The following is a 10,730-nucleotide window of genomic DNA, read 5'->3' as shown; positions in this document are numbered from 1 at the left end:
GTTGAGCAGTGGTAGGATGGGGCGAACACAGAGAACTAGGGTTGTTGTCTTGGTGCCGAAGGGGAAGGAGGGGAATGGTTTGGGTGATTATCGTCCGTTGTCATTAATGTGTTCGGATTATAAAATTTTTGCAAAGATATTGGGTAATAGATTAAAGAAGGTAATTGGGGCTGTCATACATAGAGGTCAGTATGGGATCCCAGGACGAAGTATGAAGAATGGGCACAGTAGGATAAGGGATTTTATAGAGAACTGCCTGGGAGGGGGCATCCTTGGTTTGGATTGGGCTCAGACTTATGACTGTGTGAAGAGGGAATTTTTATGGGTCTGTTTGGAGAAGTTGGGTTTTATGGGAGTAGTGAGATGGGTGCGCACTCTATATGAGGGGCAGTTATGAGGGTGCAGGTTAATGGAAGGCTGGGGGAGCCGGTGCTGATGGAACAGGGCTTAAGGCAGGGTTGCCCGCTCTCACAGTTGCTCTTTGCATGTGTGCAGCATCCTTTCTTTGAGGCTGTGGAGGAGGAATTGCAGGGGTTAGAGGGGGGCTGAACGGGGGGAATAGTGGGTTATGTTGATGACACCACTGTTCTGGTAATGAGTTGGGGGCTTTAAGAAGTGTGGGTGAGGTAATTAAGGGTTTTGGGGATGTTTCAGGCATGGAAGTTAATCTTGCAAAGTCGAGGTTATTGGAGGTAGGGACTTGGGTTGGGGGGAGACTGGGGGAGGGGATGGGATGGTCAGTTGGTGATAGACTTAGGGTTTGTGGGATTTGGTACATGGCGCAGGTGCAGGATTGCAGGAGGATCAACTCTGAATTAGTCATGAGTAGGGTTCTGGGCAAGCTTAGAGGTTTGAGGGTTAGCGAAGTGGCGTTACAGCAGAGGGTTTTGGTTACTAATTCACTTGTGTATAGTAAGGTATGGGGTGTGGCAGAGGTGTTCCCTTTGCAGGCGCAGGACATTCAGGAAATACAGAGGAGGGTTTTGAGGTTTGTGTGGGGGTTTGGGAGGGTCTGGTTATCTAAGGAGGTGGTTATGATGGATGTGAAACGGGGGGGGGGGGGTCTGGGATTGTTGGCTTCGGGGCCTAGGGTGATTGCCCTGTATATTAAGCAGAGGTATATTAGGGTGGGGGGATGGGGTGTTAGGGTGGATAGGGTGATGAGGGATGCTAGAAACTGGTGGAGTGGCAGGGACTTGAGAGATTGTGAAGATTTGCTGAGGATCTTATTAACAGTGCGACAGGTTTCAGTATTGAGGGTTAAAACGTTGGTGGGTGTGGCGTGGGGTAGGGGTGTCTTACAGGGGGTTGTTGTGTACCCCATGTATAACTGGCAGGTGATATGGAGGGAGTTCAGGCTGCTTAGGATACCAGCAAGGGTCAGGGAGTTGGTATACCGTTTCCTCATGGGGGTAGTAGCATCCAAGCATGTGTTGCATAAAATGGAGTTGGTGAGGGAGGCAACATGCTTGTTCTGTGGGAAGGAGGAAGCCGCCTATTATGTGGTATATTTTTGCTCGTCTTTGGGGGGAGTGAGGGTCTGGATGGCGAGTCTTATCAGGCTGTTGGGGGAGGGAGTTGGTCGTTTCTTAGGACCTTGTCGATAGATGTTAATGGGGTATCAGGAGCAGTGGGAAGGGCTTTGATGTATGTTATGGCAGATTATTTGCATGTTTCTTGGGGAATGAGGGAGGTTCAAGGTCAGTTGAGGATAAAAGCGTTAGCAGCTAGGTTCTATAGAACAATGTGTAGGAATAGATTAATATATGGGGGGCGTTGGGAGTCCAGTTTCTCGGAGGGTTATCGTAACCTATCTGTGGCGATACTCCTCCGGGATCATGGGGGCGGGCAAGGGGCTGGAGATTTTGTCCAGGTAGTCAGGAAATATACGCAGGAGGGATTGCATATAAATGACCTCATGGGAGACAGGAGCTGTAGTGGGGAAACAAGTGTAGTCAAGGACAAGATAAAACCAATATTACAAACTAGTAATACCACAGGAAATAGCAAACAAGAGGAGGATAGGAATAAGACAGGTAAACATGCACCAACAGGGAATACAGTTACAGAAACCCAAGGCAAACGGAAACCAAGCCTGTGCACATACCATGCACTTGGTATCTGCAGGCATGGGAAATCTGGAAAAAAGATGGGACGTGCAACTATGACCACCCTAGAAAATGCCGTGCCCATATGACAACAGGAAAATGCAAACTCCCTTCCTGTAAGCTTTTTCACCCTGAAATGTGTCCCTCTTCAGCACAGGAAAGACTGTGCTATAACTTAAATTGCCAGGCACACCATCTAAAGGGGACAAAAAGATACAAAACACCCAGGCCATGGGAAAACCTGGGTAGCCACAGCCACTCAAGAGGGAGTGGTTTTTTAGTGCCAGGAAGGAAAAAAAAACTGGCAGGAAATGGCGGAAATCGTACACCAAATCCAGTCATTCCTTGAGTGGAACCACAGTCGATGGCCTCCACTCCAAACCAACAGATACAGATACTAATGCTGGAAAAAAATCTCCCCCCAGTACCAACAATACCACCAGTCCGATGACATTCTTCTTCGCAAATATACAGGGTCTAAAGCCAGCAACGAACAACAAAATACCTTTCATCCGTGGACTGCTATCAGAGACAGATGCAATGTTCGTGGCTTTCACAGAGACCCACATAAAGGATCACTTGGACAACGAAATATGGATCCCAGGTTACAACCTATACAGATGCGACAGAGTGAACAGGCAAAAGGAAGGGGGGTTGGCCTGTACATCGCAGAATCACTTGTTTGCACAGAACTGCTTAATGCCTCAAATGATGTAGTGGAAGTTTTAGCAGTAAAGATCGAGAACCAAAACCTAGTCATTGTGGTAGTCTACAAGCCTCTGGATGCAACGTTCCAGCAATTCCAGGAACAGCTGTTAAAAATTGACCACTGTCTGGAAAATCTGCCAGCTCCTGCCCCCAACTTCTTGCTCCTGGGGGATTTCAACTTAACGCACCTAAAATGGAGGAATATAGCAAATAATGTTGTTGCAGTTATAACGCCAGGAGGCAGCTCTGACGAGAACTCACACACACACGAGCTTTTAAATCTCTGCACAAAATTCAATTTAAACCAGCAAATAATAGAGCCTACTAGACTGGAGAATACACTAGACCTCATCTTCACTAACAATGATGATCTGATACGAAATGTCATCATATCAAAAACAATATACTCAGATCACAACATAATCGAGGTTCAGACATGTATGCACGGAGCCCCAGACTGACATAATGAGATTAGTCATGAGGGAGCATTCACCAAATTCAACTTCAATAACAAAAACATAAAGTGGGACCAAGTAAAGCAAGTCCTAACTGATATAAGCTAGGAAGATAGACTAATCAACACAGACCCCAACTTATGCCTAGAACAGATTAACTCGGTGGCACTCGATGTATGCACAAGGCTTATTCCTCTAAGAAAAAGGAGGAGTAGATGTAAAATAGAAAGAGACAGGCGTTCCCTTTACAGGCGACGGAAAAGAATAACAGAGCGGCTAAAAGAGGCCAATATATCTGAAATGCGTAGGGAGTCACTGGTCAGAGAAATAGCAAACATTGAACTTAAGCTAAAGGAATCTTATAGGAGTCAGGAATCGTGGGAAGAACTAAAAGCCATAAATGAAATCGAAAGAGACCCAAAGTATTTCTTTTCCTATGCCAAATCAAAGTCGAGAACAACATCCAGTATTGAGCCTCTACTTAAACAAGATGGCTCCTACACAGATGACAGCAAGGAAATGAGTGAGCTACTCAAGTCCCAATATGACTCAGTTTTTAGCAAGCCGCTAACCAGACTGAGTCGAAGATCAAAATTAATTTTTTATGAGAGAGCCACAGAATTTGGTTAACACAAGCCTATCTGATGTTATCTTGACTCCAAATGACTTCGAACAGGCGATAAATGACATGCCCATGCACTCTGCCCCAGGACCAGACTCACTGAACTCCGTGTTCATCAAAAACTGCAAGAAGCCCCTATCACGAGCTTTTACCATCCTATGGAGAGGGAGCATGGACACGGGAGTCGTCCCACAGTTACTAAAAACAACAGACATAGCCCCACTCCACAAAGGGGGCAGTAAAGCAATAGCACCAACATCCCATATCATAAAAATCTTTGAAAGGGTCCTAAGAAGCAAGATCGCCACCCATCTAGAAACCCATCAGTTACACAACCCAGGGCAACATGGGTTTAGAACAGGTCGCTCCTGTCTCAACTATTGGATCTCTACGACACTAGAAGACAAAAAGAATGCAGATGTAATATATACAGACTTTGCAAAAGCCTTCGACAAGTGTGGCCATGGCGTAATAGCGCACAAAATGCGTGCTAAAGGAATAACAGGAAAAGTTGGTAGATGGATCTATAATTTCCTCACAAACAGAACACAAAGAGTAGTAGTCAACAGAGTGAAGTCCGAGGCAGCTACAGTGAAAAGCTCTGTTCCATAAGGCACAGTACTCGCTCCCATCTTGTTTCTCATCCTCATATCTGACATAGACAAGGATGTCAGCCACAGCACCGTGTCTTCCTTTGCAGATGACACCCGAATCTGCATAACAGTGTCTTCCATTGCAGACACTGCAAGGCTTCAGGCGGACATCAACCAAATCTTTCAGTGGGCTGCAGAAAACAATATGAAGTTCAACGATGAGAAATTTCAATTACTCAGATATGGTAAACACGAGGAAATTAAATCTTCATCAGAGTACAAAACAAATTCTGGCCACAAAATAGAGTGAAACACCAACGTCAAAGACCTGGGAGTGATCATGTCGGAGGATCTCACCTTCAAGGACCATAACATTGTATCAATCGCAGCTGCTAGAAAAATGACAGGGTGGATAATGAGAACCTTCAAAACTAGGGAGGCCAAGCCCATGATGACACTCTTCAGGTAACTTGTTCTATCTAGGCTGGAATATTGCTGCACAATAACAGCACCTCTCAAGGCAGGTGAAATTGCTGACCTAGAAAATGTACAGAGAACCTTCACGGCCCGCATAACGGAGATAAAACACCTCAATTACTGGGAGCGCTTGAGGTTCCTAAACCTGTATTCCCTGGAATGCAGGCGGGAGAGATACACGATATATACACCTGGAAAATCCTAGAGGGACTAGTACCGAACTTGCACACGAAAATCACTCACAACGAAAGCAAAAGACTTGGCAGAAGATGCAACATCCCCCCAATGAAAAGCAGGTGTGTCACTAGCACGTTAAGAGACCATACAATAAGTGTCAGGGGCCCGAGACTGTTCAACTGCCTCCCAGCATACATAAGGGGGATTATCAATAGACCCCTGAGAGCCTTCGAGCTGGCACTGGACAAGCACCTAAAGTCGGTACCTGACCAGCCGGGCTGTGGCTCGTACGTTGGTTTTCGTGCAGCCAGCAGTAACAGCCTGGTTGATCAGGCTCTGATCCACCAGGAGGCCTGGTCACAGACCGGGCCGCGGGGGCGTTGAGCCCCGGAACTCTCTCCAGGTAAACTCCAGGTGGGTATGGTAAGGTTGTGGAGGTTGTGTTGTATGTGATGTGTGGGTGGAGTATGTGAGGGCTTCAATTTGAGACCTGGTTGTGTTCCTTGTGAGTTAATTCATCTTTTAATTCGGTGAAAGTCACCCTGTTTTCGGTTTAGTTCCACATGTAAGTCATATAGATTTTTCTTGTTTAGTAATGGGATAATTATTGAACTAACTGTCAGGGATTGGTGGCTTAGGCATCTGTTCTGGTGGTTTATATAATGTCATGCCTTGTGACCATTTATACTTTATGTGAATTTAGTCCATTGTGTTACTAAGCATGTCCATAGGTTGTGTTTTGAATCACTTTGTAATAGGTGTTTGGGGACGTTAAGCTTGCTAAGTAGGTCAAGAGTCCGATAGCATGGGCTGTTTATTGCATATATGTAGGTCTAAGATTTAGCTGCAAGTACTTCCTGTTATTGTTTTATTCAATGCCAGATTTAGGATTGTTATACACTTTCTCATGTCCATGCATTGCACAATTTAATTTTAGCAATAATGTACTATTGTGTTTCAAATAGGGAGGTAAGGATTTTATGTACTGTAACTAGACAGTTTTGATACCTTATGTTAAGATTTTGTTAGTTGTATGGGTTGTACTTGCATATATAATGTTATGTCTTTTACTTGTGGGTGTTTCCTGCCCAGTTTTTATGTGGGGAGTTTCATTGTGATATGTACCAATGTAATGTTTATTGTAGGTTTTGGTTTGCCTAATGTTTAAGTTAATGTACTGTATAATTTAATTTTTGTGGGGGATTTGTGTGTGCACAGACATAAATTGTGAGTTTTTGTTTTTGCTAATGTTTTTGTTCGGTGCTGGAGCTCTCTCGCTCTTTATTCTGTTAAGAGTTTCCTGCTATTTGCGGGAAGTATTATTGTGGAATGTCTTTGCAATTTTATTGTAGTGTTAGGTTTGTCTTTTGTTTAATTATTGTAATGTATAATTTTATCCTTCGTATGCTGTATCATATCATCTGTGTACTTTGTGCAAGAAGGTCTTATTGTACTGTATAACAGGCATGAATTGTAGGTTTAAACTTTGTTAATGTATTTTCTGAGCAGGTGTTATCCTCTTCTTTTCATTGTTGGGTGATGATATATCCTTTAATACAATATGAATGTAACACTTAGTGTATGTTATGGTGTTGATGGTAGGTCATTGTATTTGTAAACGGTTAATTATTGTGTTCTTTTATTCATTTATATCTTGTACTGTGTCCTTTTAAATAAAAATATAAAAAAAAAATTCTGTGGAGTATGACAGGTATACCCAGAGGGCATTCCGGGGGCCAACATCCCCGTGGCCCGGTCCATGACCAGGCCTCGCGGTGGATCAGGGCCTGATCAACCAGGCTGCTTCTATTGGCCACACGCAAACCGACGTACGAGCCACATCCCAGGTGGTCAGGTACTGATGAAAGTTAAGACACTTGTGCAACATCTGGTTATCTTTATTGTAGACGTTTCGCCATCCAGTGGCTTTATCAATACAGATTCTTGGACATAATTAGAAAACAGAAGAACTATATACAAAAGATGAGGTAATCAGTCCCTCAGCCTTGGAGGTGGTGTTTACAGCACCATGATTGTAGAGATTCTGAAGCACAGGTTAGGAGACTGGCGCTTATATAGGCGTCAGTGAACAGGGACGTGTAGCAGACGAGGGCATAGTCACTGGTAGGCGGGATTCCCCAGTGGAAGTAGGTCCTTCCCAAATTGATGGGCTAGTTGTAGAAGTCGTGAAGAAGGTCATGTAGATGTCCTTTGAATCAAGATACCATGATGTTGCAGTGCCTAACAAGTTGTGCAAGACAGGTATACAATACCGACAAGATGAAAGTTAAGACACTTGTGCAACATCTGGTTATGGTATAAACCTTGATAATAAATACCGACAAGTTGGTTTAGAAAGACACGTAAGCAAACACTATGACATATTTATTAGAAAACGTTTCGGTCCTGGGACCTTGATCACTTCTAACATACATCCCAACATCCGAACTTGACATTCTTCAGGTCACCGTGCGTCACTCACACCTCACACTCTCACTCTCTGCCTATATATATAATGTCTTTCAGTTCACACACTCAGTTCACGGAGTTCACTACCTTATCACAAGATAGGCACATGGCTTCTGCCGAAAAAAAGAGGCCACGATGCTCCATGAACACGACGGAGGACTCGGATTTGGAAATGTGGGGCGCAATTCTAGCGAAGAAGTTGCGAGACCACTCTGTGTCATCAGAGGAAGAGGAAGATCCTGCTCACATTGTAGCAGATCTGACAGTTCCAACCATGGAGTCAGCGAATATGGAAACAGGGGAGGAAATAAACACCCCACCACCCGAAAACCAAGAAGGATGGACCCCTGTGGACAACAACAAGAAGCGCTGTCCGTAAAAGGAGCAGGCAAACCAGCTCAACCGACCTGGCAAATTCAAGATGAAGTCTTACGGGGACCACAGAACCCACTATGGCGTTGTTTCATACCTGGAATCACGACACAACCTGAAGTTCAAGATATGGTTCAACTTGAGGGGAGAACCAATATTGACTCCTCTCAACAAGGAAATGTACACCACCTTGAAGAGAGTCATGGAGACAGATCGCTCATTCACCCTAGAGGAACTGGACTCTCGGCAGAAGATCACCAAGGGTGTAGTGATGCGATACCCGCTGATGATGCCCATCGAGGCAGTAGCAGCTCACCCCAGTGTGGTGTCAGCTCAACGTCTCAAGGCAAAGACGGCAGGCAACGCACAAACCCGACAGGTCCTCATTCAGCATGTAGGACCACTGCCATCCCAGCTGGACCTCGGTTCTTGGGGCAGGTACGATGTCAGGACCTTCACAGCAGAACCAGTTCGCTGTTTCAAGTGTCAGCGTTATGGACACCTGGGTGCACTCTGTCCGAACAGAGTAATCTGCGGTGTCTGCAGCCAGCACCACCCTACCGAGGAATGCATCACCAAGCTGAAAAATGCATCGCCACCCACTCCACAATGCCCGAACTGCAGGCAGAAACACCATGCCTGAAATCCTCGATGCCCCGAGAGGCTCACTAGAATTCAAGGAGTCTGGAAGACGCCAAAAACTCGGGAACAGGCTACGACGGATCATCACTCTCAGCAAACGATGGTGCAGAGAACCCTGCCATACCGCAGATCTCTCAGCAGCTAACCCAAGTCAATGCCCAGGAATTCCCAACCCTCGAAGCCTCAACCAGGCGTCAAGGTCAAGAACCTCCTGCACCCCTACCTCAACGAAGAAGTAGAAACAAGAGGAACAGGAGGCGTCAACAGGGTACATCTGGTCAATGCGATCAGCAGGCAGCACTAAACGAGCCCCCACCGGCCATAGTACGACAACGCAGGCACTCCTTACCCGGCACAGGTGCTTCGCAGGCTCAACTGGCACCACACCAGCACATCCCGGCTACCCAACCTGGTATACAGCAACAGACCACGGTGCATACAATAAAGAAATCCAACCCTCAGCAGTCCCTACAGACCACAACAGCCCAGATAATATCCACTGTTTCGAACACAACCCCAAAGCAGGCCCTCACCAGGGAGGATCTCGTATCACTCATCAAGGTGTTCACGGATCTTATTTGCAACACAATCAACTCCACGGAACAACAGAGCATATTCCGGCAGATGGTCAATACGCTCCTGAGAGTGTGCTTACTGACCGAGGAAGAGACAGTGGATGCCATGAATTTGTAGGTTCTCAGAGCGGGCAGGGCTCGGTCTCCAGCTCAGGAGACAACAGCGATGGAATAACCTCGGTACCAAATTACACCCTCAAGGTCCTACAATGGAACATTCAGGGCCTGAGGGGCAAACAGCACCTCTTGCTGGAGGCAGTAATTCGGGATCGGGTTGACATCGTCTTGCTACAAGAAACTCTGACTGTCCCGACTATGTGCCCAAGACTACCCGGTTTTGCTGGGTATTTTCGGCACATGGACCCGGGCGTTTACTGCAGAGGCACAGCTGTATTTGTATCCTCACGAGGTTATAGCCAACCCTGTGGACTGTGGGGAGGATGTCGAGGTACAGGCCATCCTTGCACACATGCCTGGGGCGCCCATTACCATCTATAACATCTACAAGAACCCAAGACACACCCTCGACATTGCAGAGCTCCTCGCACTAGCACGCACTGAGTGTATTATTGTGGGTAGAGATTTCAACGCACATCACCCAATGCTGCACTCTCACTCAGCAACCAATGCTGCTGGCAGACACATAGCGATGCTCCTACACGATATTCCAGAGGTAAAGTTGCTAAACAATGGAGACCCCACACACCTGTTGGGTGGCTGCCTCGACCTTACCTTCGGGTCAAGACAACTCGCAGCAGGAGCCACATGGGAAACTCATCCTCACCTTGTCAGCGACCACTTTGCAGTGATCACCACCTTCAACATCAACAGGCCTCCCACAGTTGTGCTGCCTCCTTGATGGAACGTAAAGAGGGCCAACTGGAAGGTGTTCCAGGATTATCTTCATGACTGGTGGTCCACATACTCTCTATCTGAAGACTGTGATACGGCTGAACAGGAGCTAATCACTGTTCTCATCCAGGCAGCAGAGTGTGCAATTCCAAAGAAGTCCGCAGGACGCACTCACAAAAGAGACTGGTGGTTCTACAACGACGAGGTGCAGGAGCAGAACCACCGCATCAACTCTTTTAGGAAGCTATACAGGCGTAACCCTACGGCAAAGAACAGGAATACTCTGAGAGCCATTGTGCAGCATGCCCGGAGAGTCTCTCTCAAAGTAAAAACTGAGAAATGGCTGGAGTGGTGCTCAACATTCGGGCATCACACCACCTTATCTGAGATATGGGGCAAGTTCAACATAGCAACTGGCAAGAGCAAGCCGAGGCCACCAGCACACCCGGACCCATCCCAGGAAGCCGAGAAACTAGTGGAGCTTTTCACTTCCAGGGGAGCTTCCACTCAGCTCCCACAGGACATCCGGAATATACAGACGGATCTTCTGCCATAGCGCCAGCTAACGATACAAGCTGCATGTGAGTCGAAGATGTGACTGATGAAGACCTCACGGACTTGGAACTCCGACATGCCATTAAGAACACAGGTGACACTGCCCCGGGCATCGATGGTGTTAT

The sequence above is a fragment of the Cherax quadricarinatus genome, chromosome 2 (assembly GCF_038502225.1).
Source record: "Cherax quadricarinatus isolate ZL_2023a chromosome 2, ASM3850222v1, whole genome shotgun sequence".
Classification (NCBI taxonomy): domain Eukaryota; kingdom Metazoa; phylum Arthropoda; class Malacostraca; order Decapoda; family Parastacidae; genus Cherax; species Cherax quadricarinatus.
This window is presented reverse-complemented; position numbering follows the sequence as displayed.